The following is a 14,288-nucleotide window of genomic DNA, read 5'->3' on the forward strand; positions in this document are numbered from 1 at the left end:
TGACTGGTCAATTCAAACAACCGTTAATGGTTGTCAATGTAATCCAACTTTTGAATATACTATAGCCTTCATTATATTACATTAAATGCAATAAATGCAGCTTAAACTTCCTCAGCAGCTTAAGCTACACTACTGTACTGTTATAATAGACTAACGCAATGCTCCATTGTTTGTGTTCATTCTGAGTCTGCAAATTTAGTTCTTTCAATTCATTCTTTTTTAAATTAAATTAAATTTAATTTTTTTTTATTTTGTATTACACTTTAAGTTCTGGGGTACATGTGCAGAATGTGCAGGTTTATTATGTAGGTATACACATGCCATGGTGGTTTGTGGCACGCATCAACCCATCATCTACATTAGGTATTTCTCCTAATGCTATCCCTCCCCTAACCCTCCACCCCCTGACAAGCCCTGGTGTTGATGTTCCCCTCCCTGTGTCCATGTGTTCTAATTGTTCAACTCCCACTTACAGATGAGAACATGTGGTGGTTGGTTTTCTGTTCTTGTGTTGGTTTGCTGAGAATGATGGTTTCCAGCTTCATCCATATCCCTGCAAAGGACATGAACTCATTTTTTAATGGCTGCATAGTATTCCATGGTATATATGTGCCACATTTTCTTTATGCAGTCTATCATTGATGGCCATTTGGGTTGGTTCCAAGTCTTTGCTATTGTGAACAGTGCTGCAATAAACATGTGTGCATGTGTCTTTATTGTAGAATTATTTACTTTAATTTGAGATAGAGTCTTGCTCTGCTGCCCAGGCTGGAGTGCAGTGGCACGATCTCAGCTCACTGCAACCTTCGCTTCCCAGGTTCAAGTAATTCTCCTGCCTCAGCCTTCCAAATAGCTAAGATTACAGGTGCCCACGACCATAGTCAGCTAATTTTTTGTATTTTTGATAGAGACAGGACTTCACCACGTTGGCCATGCTGGTCTCAAACTCCCAACCTCAGGTGATCCACCCACCTCGGTCTCCCTAAGTTTTATGATTACAGGCATGAGCCACTGCACTGGGCCTCAATTCACACTCTTAGCCAGAAAAATCAGTCAAATAGTAGATAACTCCACAATTAAATTATAATTAAAATAATCTGACAAACTTAATCATCAACGTTCTTTTATTTCTTAATATATATATTTTAAATTTCCTAACTAAAATGCGTTGATTTAGTAATTTTTAAAGTGTTCTTAGTATTCATATTTTGTACAAGTGCATGGCACATACATAAATTTAAGAAATATTAAACTTAATAAGATAACAAGAATTTCAAGTACTTTTTATGTTTCAGACTCTACTTTTTTATTTAGTATTTTAAGTTGTTTACCGTTTTTAAAGGATAATGAGCATGCAGTATAAAATGCTTACATATTATTTATGTAACTCTGGAATTGGTTATTTTGATGACAGTGCTAAATTCTTATGCCTCTGTATTTTTTTTTTAAATTACTACTGATAGCACTGTTAGATTTTCTACTCTCAATTTTATAAAAGTGGAAAAAAATAACATTTATTTATATTTTAGGTAAAAATTTGAAAATCTATAATTTTAACAACTTATTTTCCATAACCTAAATGTGACTGTATGCTTTGAATATGTATAAACAGTGAATATTTATTTTAATAAATACTGCTTTGCAGTCTATGTAAACCATGCAGAAGCAAATTTATTTGGGATTGATTACAGATTTAATAGCTCATCTCATGGGGACATAAGATCAAATTAAAGTATTAATAATATTCTGACACAATCTATTTGATACTCCAGGCAAAAATATTACGATGGATCACAATGCAGGAAAACATGGTATTGGTTATTCTAGGTAAATAAAGGGTAGGAAATTTATTATACTTTTTTATTTTGGCCCCATGAGGTAAGATTTGGTCTTAAATGCTAAATGATCATAGTATGAACCCAACAGCTTAGAATTTCTGAGCCAACGTAAAATTGCTTTAGTGACGTTTAGTAAACAAATATTTTTGGATGTTTCTTTTTAACCAGGCAGTATGCTGGGCATGGGGAATATGAAGATGACAAAAGCACACATAATCCCAGTTTATTAGTTCATGTTTGCTATTTGTTTTATATGTTATGAAAGAAAACAAACGAATAGAAAATTCAAATAAACAGAAAACAAATAGTGGATAATGTGGACATGTTTACTTTAGAAAGGTGACTGGAAGTGGCCTTTCTGTGGAGGCATTATTGAATGGGAGATTTAAAAATCGAGAAGAATGGCCAGGCGCAGTGGCTCACACCTGTAATCCCAGCACTTTGGGAGGCCAAGGCAGGTGGATCACATGAGGTCAGGAGTTCGAGACCAGCCTGGCCAACATGATGAAACCCCATCTCTACTAAAACTACAAAAATTATCTGGGTGTGGTGGCGAGCACCTGTAATCCCAGCTACTTGGGAGGCTGAGGCAGGAGAATTGCTTAAACCTAGGAAATGGAAGTTTCAGTGAGCGGAGATGGCACCATTGCACGCCAGCCCTGGGGGCAAGAGCAAAACTCCATCTGAAAAAAAAAAAAAAAAAAAAAAAGTTCAAGAAGATGGTCATAGGAACCACAGGGGGAAGAGCAGTCCAGAAAAGTATGGTAGCCCTTGGCTAATGTGAAGAAATTAAGAGAAGTTCAGTTTAGCTTCAGAGTAGATCACATTGGATTATATTGAAGACAGACGTGAATTTATATTTTATTTCAAGTAATAAGCAAACAGCCCTTCGTAAACATAAAAGATAAATTGTGCAATTTATATTTTTGAAAAGTCATTCAGTTTGCTGTGTTGATATTGGGGAGTTATATAAAAGGTGGGAAGACCCTTTCCATGGCTGTCACAGTAAGATAAGAGAGCTGATGGTGGCTTTCACTAGGGGAGGGGAGATGAAATTTGTAAGGAGTCAGGGAGAACAACTGTGATAGTAATAGTGATTGTAATATATAGTGGCCGAGGATATTTACAAGAGGAATTATAATGTTGCATAATGGAATCTAGGTTAGACAAAAGAAAAAAAGGGATGTCAGAAGATACTAAATCATGAAAATAGAATGAGAATAATGTCCTAAAACTTACAATGAAATTAAATAATTGAGATACTGGGATTTTAAAGCAAGTATTACGGGAGACAGGAGGTTGTAGTTGGGAAACAAACTTCTAGAAATAAAATTTCAAAGGTAGCCTAAAATCTGAAGATGATACATCTCGCAGGTGGCTGTATTAGTCCATTTGAGCTGCTGTAACAAAATGCCTTAGACTGGGTCATTTGTAAACAGCAGAAATGTATTGTTCACATTCTGGTGGCTGGAAAGTATAAGATCAAGTTGCCAGCAGACACAGTGTCTGTTGAGGGCTTGCTCTCTCCTTCACAGCTGGCACCGTCTTGCTGCATCCTCACATGGTGGAAGGGACAAACAGGGTTGCTCAAGCATCTTTTACAAGACCATTAATTCCGGTCATGCCCTCACCACCTCCTAAAGCCTCCACCTCTTAACCGTATCACAATGGCTGTTACATTTCAAAATAAGAATTTGTAGGGCACACCAACTTTCAAACCTTAATGGTGTCCATGGCAGTGGATAGATAGGTAACTTGGAGGGGAAGGAAAGATAAATGGTAAGACAGACTGAGGCAGTAGAGTGTTAGATAGTCAAGCTCTGCAGAGGTGGAATTCAAAGTGATTAATGACAGGCATTCAGGGAAAGGAGAACAAAGTCTTCAGTGAATTAGATGAAGTTAATAGAAGTTAAAAAATAGAGTCTGGACTTTTAAATATAATTGTTGAGCTTTAAAAGCAATCTAGAAGTTGAAGCTATAAACAAAGCTACAATTATTCATTAAAGTACTATAAAACTAAGCAATCTTCTCATCTCAAATGTAGAGATAATTATATTTGATTTGAGATTACATAAATTGAATTTCAACCTTAGCATGATAAAGCCCTTTGAGAGTCTTAGAAGGAAGCTGCTGAATATATACAACTTATTACCATTAGAAAAGCAAACTTAACCCTGAAATCTGTACTTGGAATGCATTTTATTTTTCTAATTTTTTATTTTAAGAGCAGCTGTAGTACAAAACACAATTCCGTTTAAATAGATACATAGTATAGTATTTAATATGACTTCAGATTTGCTTATTGTGCTTTATTATCTAAGTAAAATTAAAAAAAAAAGTCTTCCTTCACAAAGCAATAGATTTATTGTGCAAAGGCAAAGACCGCTTCAGTTTGAATTTCTTGCCAAACCAGATAATTAAAACATACAAACAAATGCTGATTTTTTTCATAGAATATAAATACTGATATAAGGAGACATACATTATTGGAAAGGCAATTATACATCAAGAGTTTGTCCAAAAGAGAAGATGCCATCTGGCGTTTCTAATCTGATGTATGACTAATCTGAGATTGAATTTATCACAGAAAAACCTGTAATCATAAGACCTTTGGAAAGTTCAAATTATGCATGATCAGAAAGCATTAGCATCACCTGTGAATCAGGAATGCTTCTGCTCTAAGGAAAAGTCTCTTGATTCAAAACTTTTTCAATTTTTATTACCCCAGTTTTTTCTTCCCACAGTTTCCATCTGTCTGGCACAAGAAATCTTTGGCTTAAAAAACAAATAGCAGGATGAGAAAATCTTAGAGTACAAACTCTATACACAATGCATAAATAAAGTTTAATATATTTAAAATATTTTTTATTTTCTTTGAATTCCCTCCTAAATACTGGCTATATTTCTTTGGGTTCCTTCCTAAATGTGAGTATCAGCTAACATTATAAGACAAAACATGTAATTAAAAATTTGGGTTCATTGCTAATTATCCATTCCTAGGCTGAAAGACAGTGCTTAGTTTTAATGTTCGAGTAAGGTGTTTCTAAAAAACATTATGCATCTGGAACAGTGATTTCTAAAGTCCAAGGTTATTTCCACAGACTTATATTCTTACCAGAGAAGTTTAGTCATTTACTGACATGGTAAATCATTTAGCTCTGAATTTTTGTTTCCTCTTCTCTGTGGAGGTAGATGACATTAGATGAAGCAAAAGATGATTTCTACCACTCTTTATTCTTTGGATTCCAGTGATGTAACTTAACTCCAAAACTTATAAAAGAAAATGAAGTCCACTGTGCAAATGTGCAACAGAAATAGGAAGGCTTTGGTTGAAAATTTGAGTAAAATAAAATTGACATCATATAATTCTAACAGTGCTATTGAAGCCATGCATCTGATAGCATTGCTGCTTTAATTCATAATTTATAAGAATGAGGAAGAGCTGGCTAACATGTCTGCATCTGTCAACCTTAATGTGTTACGATTACTAAAAATCTGTTATTAAGTGAAGAACTGCTAGTCTTCTTTTGTGTTTAGCAGACAGATCTTAAAAAAATGAAATCTATGGAACAGATTTGACAGAGCCTAGGAAAGAGAAGGAATGCCATAGCGTTAAGAGCTCATCCTCTGAGTTAGATAAACTATATGTTCATTCTGTCTTTCCCAGTTTTAGGGGTGGGAAATCCACTCCCCCTGATCCTCATATTTGTTTATAAAATATTATTAAATGAATAGAGTTTTGATAATTAAGTACATGTTATATAATGAAGTCTATGTTATATAATGAAGTATGAAGTAATGACCTTCATATAGTTGACCTCAGTATATTATGTGTACATACACATAATACATGTATGCGTATGTGTATGTATATGTATACTTGTAAATGATTACTAGATATTCAAAATAGATTTTGCTCAGAGAATTTACATCACAAATACTATTCTACTCTGTAGCTTCTTCCATTAAAAAGGCATGTGCAAAATTCAAGTTCATAAAACCATTTCTTACGTAGCAGGAAAATCACCATCTCCACTATATTTTCAGGTTTTTAGAAAAATCAGTTGACATTAAGATGATGTATTAGTCTGTTTTTACACTACTATAAAGAGCTGCCTGAAACTGGGTAATTTATAGAGAAAAAATGTTTAATTAACTCACAGTTTCACATGGCTGGGGAGGCCTCAGGAAACTTACAATCATGGCAGAAGGTGAAGCAGGCACATCATACAAAGTGGCAAGTGAGAGAGAGAGACAGACAGGCAGGCAGGCAGACAGACAGACAGATAGAGGAAGCCACCACTTATGAAACCATCAGATCTCATGAGAACTCACTATCACAAGAACAGCATGGGGGGAAACCGCCTCCATGATCCAAACACCCCGCACAGGTCCTTCCCGAGACAGGTGGAGACTACAATTTAGATGGCAATTCAAGATGAGATTTGGGTGCGGACACACCAACCCATATCAGATGGTAAAAGAGATTTAATTTGCCATGTAAATACATCACAAATGTAATCTTTTACCTTTTTGTGTCTACTTTGCTGCATGTCATTCACTCTATACATTTATCTATCCCTTGGTCACTGCAAAATATAGAAGTGCCTACTAAACCGCATTAAATTACTCTCAGTGTGATTTTTTAAATGTGCTCTAATACTGCTTTAATCAGACTGTCTCAATAACCATAGCAGCTCATTGTACAGCTGTTAGATAAAAAGAGTTTTACTCAATTGCCTCGAAGTTTACTTGATTTTGGAACTTTGCATGTCGGAGTCACTGATAATGTTCTAGAAATGGTTTCTGCAAATTTGCAGATTAACAGACCATTTCTATGAGTTACTTATGTTTGAGTTCTCTAAATCTAATTTAAATAAGTAGCCATTTTCCTCAAGGAGCAATTTTATAAAGAAGCAACTATTAATGGGGATCTGTATTTGGATTGTTTAATGTGACTATGAAGTTTTAAATTTTTTTCTTAGAGAACAGAAACACCAAATCTGAACAATAAACCAAATAAACTTCTCAAATGCTTAAATTAGAAAATAAAATTAGATAAGCATAATAAAATTAGAAAAACACATTTTTATCTTGAAGAGAAATTATTTCTACTCCATAATTTGTTTTTAGAATAATTCCTAAGTAACGATTATTTACACATTCTACAGGAAATTATTCTTCTGTCTGCACATTGGTGGTTTCTAACTCTAGTTGGGGAGAAGGATTTTACTGACTGATAATCAGCAAAATATAAAGTAATGAGAATACACCACCAAAACTTGAGAATACCAAGTGCTCTTTAAAACATACTGATATATAAACTCTCAAAATTTCCCCGTATTATTTTTCTGAGATTGTTTCACAGGCAGAATTCTTAAGTTTCTAAGTACTGTGATTTCAGCATTTGGCATCAGAAGAAAACAGCAGGCCTGAGAAGCTTCTACTTACAATATTGAAAAAGAAAAGTGAAGAACAGATTTTAGAAACAGAATATGGGGAATGTAAAGCCCCTTTTTCACTGCATCATATACAGACTATCTTAAATTTATTATTAATATATTAACAGATAAAGCCTTTTTTTATTATTTTTGGATTTCATGTTCTATCTAAATTCATAGTGGGCTTTGCTGCTTTAGGATCCAGGTGATAATATTTGTCATACACTGTTTCATAGCTGCAAATTACGTAATATTTTCTAAGCACCCACTAAAGACAAACTTTCTACCATTCTCAGTGCCATTAAAGCACCTTGTACCTACATCTATACCTTAAAGTTTTTAAATGCCACCAGCCCATGAAAATGCAGCCCAGTTTTAGTCTGGCATGATTTGTAGACTTCTTTTTGGCTGCTGGGCTTGACAATTATGGATAAAATCCAATTTGTCAAAATACACATGATAAATTCTTACTAAGATAACACTTTTGTAGGGTAAAAAGAAACTAATTTATGCAATTGTATAAAATGATATTTTTAAAGCATATCACCCAGTGACCTTATCATTAGCCTTATTATTGCCAGCTTGTTCTAAAATGTTAACTAAGACTTTGGTCTCTCTGGCAGAGCAAGAAACTCCATGTGGTAGATAGAATCATCGTGGTTCTTCATGGCCTGGCTAGATGTGTGGATCTTTCCCAAAAGGAAAGGTAGGAGATAATTAATGGCTGGTTGCCATAATCTATAATATATGAATTACACAAATTGCCTAGAAATCCTAAATAAACCCGGGTTTTATATGTAATGTTTAATACATTATACACTGTAAAAATTTAACTTTTAATACAGCTTAGGTTTTGTTTCTAATCCCAGTGCTATAGACTGGATGGTTTCATCCCACCAAAATTCGTATGTTGAAATTCTAACCTCCAGTGTGATGGTATTAGGAGGTGCAGCCCTTGGTAAGTAATGAGGTCATGAGGGTGGAGCCCTCATAAATGGGATTCGTGCCCTTATAAAATAGATCTCAGAGAGCTACCTCCTCCCACCATGTGAGGACATAGCAAGAAGACATTTATCTATAAACCAGGAGGGCAGCCTTGACTTGACCTAGAATCTACTGGTGCCTTGCTCTCAAATTTTCCGGGTTCCAGAACTTTAAGAAATAAATGTATGCTGTTGATGAGCTCCCCAGTTTATAGCATTTTGTTATAGCAGCCCAAATGGATGAAGGCACCCTGTTTTTCAAGAACACAGTAAAATCTTGCTATAGCATGATAATAGAGAGAGAGAGACTTTCTAAAGGGAAAGCATTTTGAAATGACTAGTGCAAAGTAGGTAATTACCATTTTTTGCAACATAGAGCTAGTTAATACTAATTTTTAAGCTGGCTTTCAACTCCAGCTATCCAAGTGCCACACCTGTTGTTCCAGGAGCTGTCATCTGCCCTAGGGATTTTCCTCTTATTATAATTTAGCAGTATAAGTAAAGCAGACATTTATTTAGGTTGGTGCAAAAGTAATTGCGGTTTTGTCATTGAAAGTAATGGCAAAAGTAATAGAAACATAATTTTTCTGTGTCTGTTAACAGAGAAAGAAAGAATTAACTAAATGTATCTTTGTGCTTCTTTAGACAATAATGCAATACAGTAATGAGGCAATGCCTATTGCTTTAGGTGGAGGCAATCTTTCTTATTCTTTAATAATTCTGAGCAGAAATTTCAGCTCAACCGATAACAGCAAATAGCATTTCCCAAGACATTTATTTGCTTTCTGGCACAACTGTTGGTGATAATCATTCAGCTGGTTTTCTTCTATAGAGGAGATAATATTAGCAATGCTGCCCAGTCCCTGAATTGTTTCAAGTAAGGAAACTTTTATAATGAAGAAATCAGTTCTATGTTGTGAATTACAAATAAGGTTAAATGAGACCCATACTTAGTTTATGGGGTGGCAGAGTGGAGAGAAAGAAAAAAAATTATTAGCTGTTGACAAACAGGCAGGAGGGCTGTCCTACTGAAGACTATGCTAACCACACAGCATAGGATAAAACTCATTTAGAGCAGGTGTGAATGGTGGGGGAACAAGTCTGGGTTTGATTTTGACATAGGGTTGATTTTTCAGGAATAAGTTAAATTAGGAGATCTACTACCAGCAACCCCCAGGGTCTTCTTGTCAACCATCATTACCAGAGCAATATCCAAGTGAGGAGTGGGTTTTGGGTCATATATCCAGGGAGAAAAAGATAAATTAATATTATAAAGCTGTTTAGTGGGTGCAGCTGACATTTTCCAGTATTTGGTGACATAGATCTAAGAAGGTTAAATTTACGCCTATAAATATAATGGCAAAATGGGCTTTGGCATAGGCTTGGTCTAGTGTATAGCCTGAAAATAAGGGAAATCAATGAATAAAACCCCCTATGATAGCAAATACAGCTCCTATTGATAGGATGTAGTGAAAGTGGGCTACAACATAGTATGTGTCGTGTAATACAATGTCTAATGATGAGTTTGCCAATACAATGCCGGTTAAGTCCCCCATGGTAAAGAGAAAAATAAAGCCTAAGGCTCAAAGTATTGCAGGGGATCACTTGGTATTGCTTCCGTGAAGTGTGGCAAGTCAGCTGAAGACCTTAACACCGGTAGGAATTGCAATAATTTTAGTGGCAGAAGTGAAGTAGGCTCATGTATCTACGTCTATACCCACTGTAAACATGTGATGAGCTCATACAATAAAGCCTAAGAACCCAGTTGATATCATAGCTCAAACTATACCTATGTACCCAAATGGTTCTTTTTTTCCTGAGTAATATGTTACAGTATGAGAGATTATTCCAGACCCAGGTAGAATGAGGATATAAACTTCAGGGTGACCAAAGAATCAGAATAGGTGTTGATATAATATGAGATCTCCTCCTCCGGCTGGATCAAAGAAAGTCGTGTTGAGGTTACAGTCTGTTAGTAGTATGGTGATGCTGGGAGCTAAGACTGGTATAGAGAGGAGTAGCAGGACTGCTGTGATTAGGACTGATCAGAAAAATAGGGGAGTTTGATACTGAGATATGGCAGGGGATTTTATGTTGGTAATAGTGGTGATGAAATTGATAGCTCCTAAAATAGAGGAGATGCCTGCTTGAAGTGAGAAGATAGTGAGATCTACAGAGGCCCCCAGGTGGGAGAAATTTCCTGCCAAGGGGGGATAAACTGTTCAACCTGTCCCAGCACCGGCCTCTACTATGGTGGATGCGAGTAGTAGTAGGAAGGAGGGGGGAAGAAGTCAGAAGCTTATGTTATTTCAGCGGGGAAATGCCATATCAGGAGCACTGATTATTAGAGGTACTAACCAATTTCCGAAGCCTCCAATTATAATGGGTATTACTATAAAGAAAATTATAATGAATGTGTGAGCTGTAACAATAACATTGTAAATATTAGCTAATTATTAGACCAGAAACCATGAAAAGGCTTTTCTAGTGAAGCTCCGGTGATGTTTCAGCTGGAGATCCTTGTGGTGAACCCCGTCACCAGGCATTTATCTTGGCAAGGTTTGTCCAAGTCAACCTATGAAAGGAATTCTGTTGACTCACTCTGATTGTTTGAAAACCATATAACATGAACCACATAATGGGAGTACTTCCCAAATATGTTTATATCACTATACACAGAAAATGTGACATTTATAGGCCACACTAGGGTTAACAGACAAGCCTGTCAAGGTCAAGGTGGGTGGTGGTGGTCGGGTGTGCTATGAGGTCTTGAACCTGGCCATCCTGACATGGCTCCTCTACCTACTTGAGATATCTCATCCATCAGATAATATCTCAGGACTCTAATTAACACTGAATATGTACTGCAAAGAATCCAAAGCTCTTCTTTTTCTGCAGCTACCATATTTTTTAAGGGCTATAAGCAGAACATTTTATAATGTAAACCTAGTTCAAATCATAGTACTTGAACATGTTATTTTGGAGTTTCCGAAAGATTCAACATTTCAGATGCTTTAGGAAACAATAGTGCTAATGAATTCAAGGTAGATGATAACTTTCTCTACCATAAGACTTGTAAAGTGTGTCCACACTTTACATTAAGAAATATTAAAGTCATTAAGTCATTAAGAAGTATTCATACCTCAGGCCGAAATATTTTAGAAGAATCCTGCTGATGATCGCTGTATCAGTCTTGGCACGTGGGTCTGTTTTACCCGTTGCCAATATCATAAATGCTCTTAAATTTTTTCACGTGAACAATTGGAACCTGAATATATTTACATGTGGATTCCCAAGGGCGAAGTGAAAGAAAGTGAGCCATTTTATTAGTCTTGAGTGTCTCTCCCCAATCCCCTACCCTGTTGTTGTGGCTAACAATAAAACATCTCCAGTATTACTAATGAGCCATGCTGGAGAAATTTGGGGACATATCATTCATGTTCAAATCATCCTGGTATTACCCCTTTACAGTTTATGCCAGGACAAGGGTTATACAATAGAAACAGAATGAATAGTATTTTGAGCTACTATTGGGGAGCAACAAACATGACCTGAGGAGGGAGAAAAAAGACATCATGACTGTCTTCAAAGTTGCTTTCTCTTTCTTTTTTCTTTCCTTTTATTTGCTTTTAATTTAATTAGCGAAGGCCAGGATCTGAAAGAGCTGCCAAGAGAGACTGCTCTGTTGATAAAGTAGAGAGAGAAAGCAATTTAGGAATGAGAAATAACCACAGCCTTGGCTGTGTTCTTGGGCAGAAAACTATTTTTTTTTTTTTTTTTTTTTTTAACAGCCTGAGTAGAAAGAAACCTAAGTACCATTAACAATTTAGCTTCTTCAGGAGTAAGAAACCCTCATTATTTTAATAATTTTTCTCAGCCAAGAAGCACCCAAAGGCATTATGAAAGGGGTGATAACTGATGCTTTTTAATGTGTAAGTGAACATTCTGCAGGAGAGCTGCCAGTTCTGGCACCTGGGTAGAACGCAGAGGCAAGGAGGAAATTTCACCACCTCACAGAGCACAAAGGGCAGAATGGAGACCAATTTTATTTCCTCTCTGACCTACCAGTTTGTTTCCTTTTTTATCTACCATATACAGGTTTCACTTACTACCTTTTAAATACATTGACTTAGTTTGTATCTATGTAGTCATACAGGATTATTAACTTAGTTTATATCTATGTAGTCATACAGGATTATTGACTTAGTTTATATCTATGCAGTCATACAGAATTATGTTTAAATGATACTATTCATAGATCTAAAACAGTTCATGGTAACAAGCATATCAAAAGGCAAGCATATCATGCAGCGTGATGACTAGACCTAATAATACGTTGCATACTTGAAATTTTCTGGGAGAGATTTCAAGTGTTCTCACCACACAAAATGGTTACTAGGTAAAGTGATGGATATGTTAGCTTGTTTGTGGTACTCATTTCACTATGTATATGTGTGTCAGAACACCACATTATATATTTTAAATATATACAATTTTTATTTGTCAGTCACACCTTAGTAAAGCTGCAGACAGGGACGGTGTGGGCAGGGGATACAAGCACAAAAGTTTGTAACATGTTCATCTAGGCTACTGTTTTCAGTGTCGTAAAAAATTGCAAGATAATATAAACACATAGCTAAATTAGTGAGTATTGTACTTTTTCTTTGGAACTATTCTTTTTTCAGAAGGCTTTTTATACAGCTATTATTAATACTTTACCTCAGATGTTAATAAATAGTTTATTGTGCCTGCTCAGATTTCTTAAATGTATTATTAATAATTACCTAATAATAATAACTGATGCTTTTTAATATGTAAGTGAACAACATAAATATTTAATATTTGTGTATCACTTAACATTTCATTATTGGTAATATATTATTAAATACAAATGATATTCAATTTATTATTGTTATTTAAAAATTAATTTATTATATTTTATATATATCTCATTCAATGTTGGTAACACATTTCTGAAAACAGACGTTCTGCTTGAGAATGTAAACATTACTTTAAAAGGGAAATAATTACAATTTATTTACAACGCTTATCAATTTCTCAAAATGTAACAAATATACAGAAAAAAATGCTTCAATATCAGTAACAATCAATCATGCCAAGGTGTAAAAAGCCTAAAGCACCACTTCTGCTTTCTGATCACCGAAAATTAACATAGTTGTTACCTACCAGATATAGCAACACAGCAATATATGCTCAAAACCAGTAGCACTTGCAATGTACCACTTCTTTGCTGACTTTTAGGGAGCTTTTCAAACCATTTACACATGATTCTGATATTCCTCCAGTTGTATTGTAAGTAAAACAATGTCCCTAAGGGGAACATTGACTTTTCCCCTTGGGGACATTATGTTCTGAGATATTAGTATCATTTTCCTGTATGGTCATTAATTGAAACTTGTTAAGAGTTAGATGTATCTTAAAAACTGGGGGACATTCTGGCTGGGCACAGTGGCTCACGCCTGTAATCCTAGCACTTTGGGAGGCCGAGGCTGGTGGATTGCCTGAGCTCAGGAGTTCGAGACCAGCCTGGGCAACATGGTGAAACCCCGTCTCTACTAAAATCAGTGTGCGCCTGTAGTCCCAGCTACTCGGGGGGCTGAGGCAGGAGAATTGCTTGAACCCGGGAGGCGGAGGTTGCAGTGAGGCGGGATGGTGCCACTGTACTCCAGCCTGGTGGCAGAGGGAGACTCCGTCTCAAAAACAAAAACAAACAAAAATGTAAAAAAAAGAAAACAAAACAAAACTGAGGGACATTCTTGCAGATAAAGACTTCTCCATGAAAATATAACCATTTGAAACAAGCTTGTTTATTTTATTGCCTCTATCTTTCTACTCCTAAAGTACACCCACAGATACAATTTTAGTCACTCACAAATGTCCGCAGTTGACTCTCTTCCTGTCATTCTCTCTAATTCTCAGGCAGTTTCTCTACACAAGGTGTCAAAAATGATTCATAGCTTTCTTAGGTTTACATGGTTTATGCCAATCACCAGATCATAAGAGCA

At 35.8% G+C, this 14,288-nt stretch overlaps 1 long non-coding RNA gene across 3 annotated transcripts in view; it reads left to right on the forward strand.

Annotated features, from left to right (window-relative positions):
- LOC103882672 overlaps positions 1-14,288 on the forward strand; it is a 150,940-nt gene that overhangs the window by 50,377 nt on the left and 86,275 nt on the right. For all 3 annotated transcript variants that reach the window (XR_001900532.3, XR_001900529.3, XR_001900530.3), the window contains exon 3: positions 7,903-7,985. This is a non-coding gene — a long non-coding RNA (uncharacterized LOC103882672). The remainder of the gene's footprint in view (positions 1-7,902; positions 7,986-14,288) is intronic.

The sequence above is a fragment of the Papio anubis genome, chromosome 4 (genome assembly GCF_008728515.1).
Source record: "Papio anubis isolate 15944 chromosome 4, Panubis1.0, whole genome shotgun sequence".
In the NCBI taxonomy this organism is placed as follows: domain Eukaryota; kingdom Metazoa; phylum Chordata; class Mammalia; order Primates; family Cercopithecidae; genus Papio; species Papio anubis.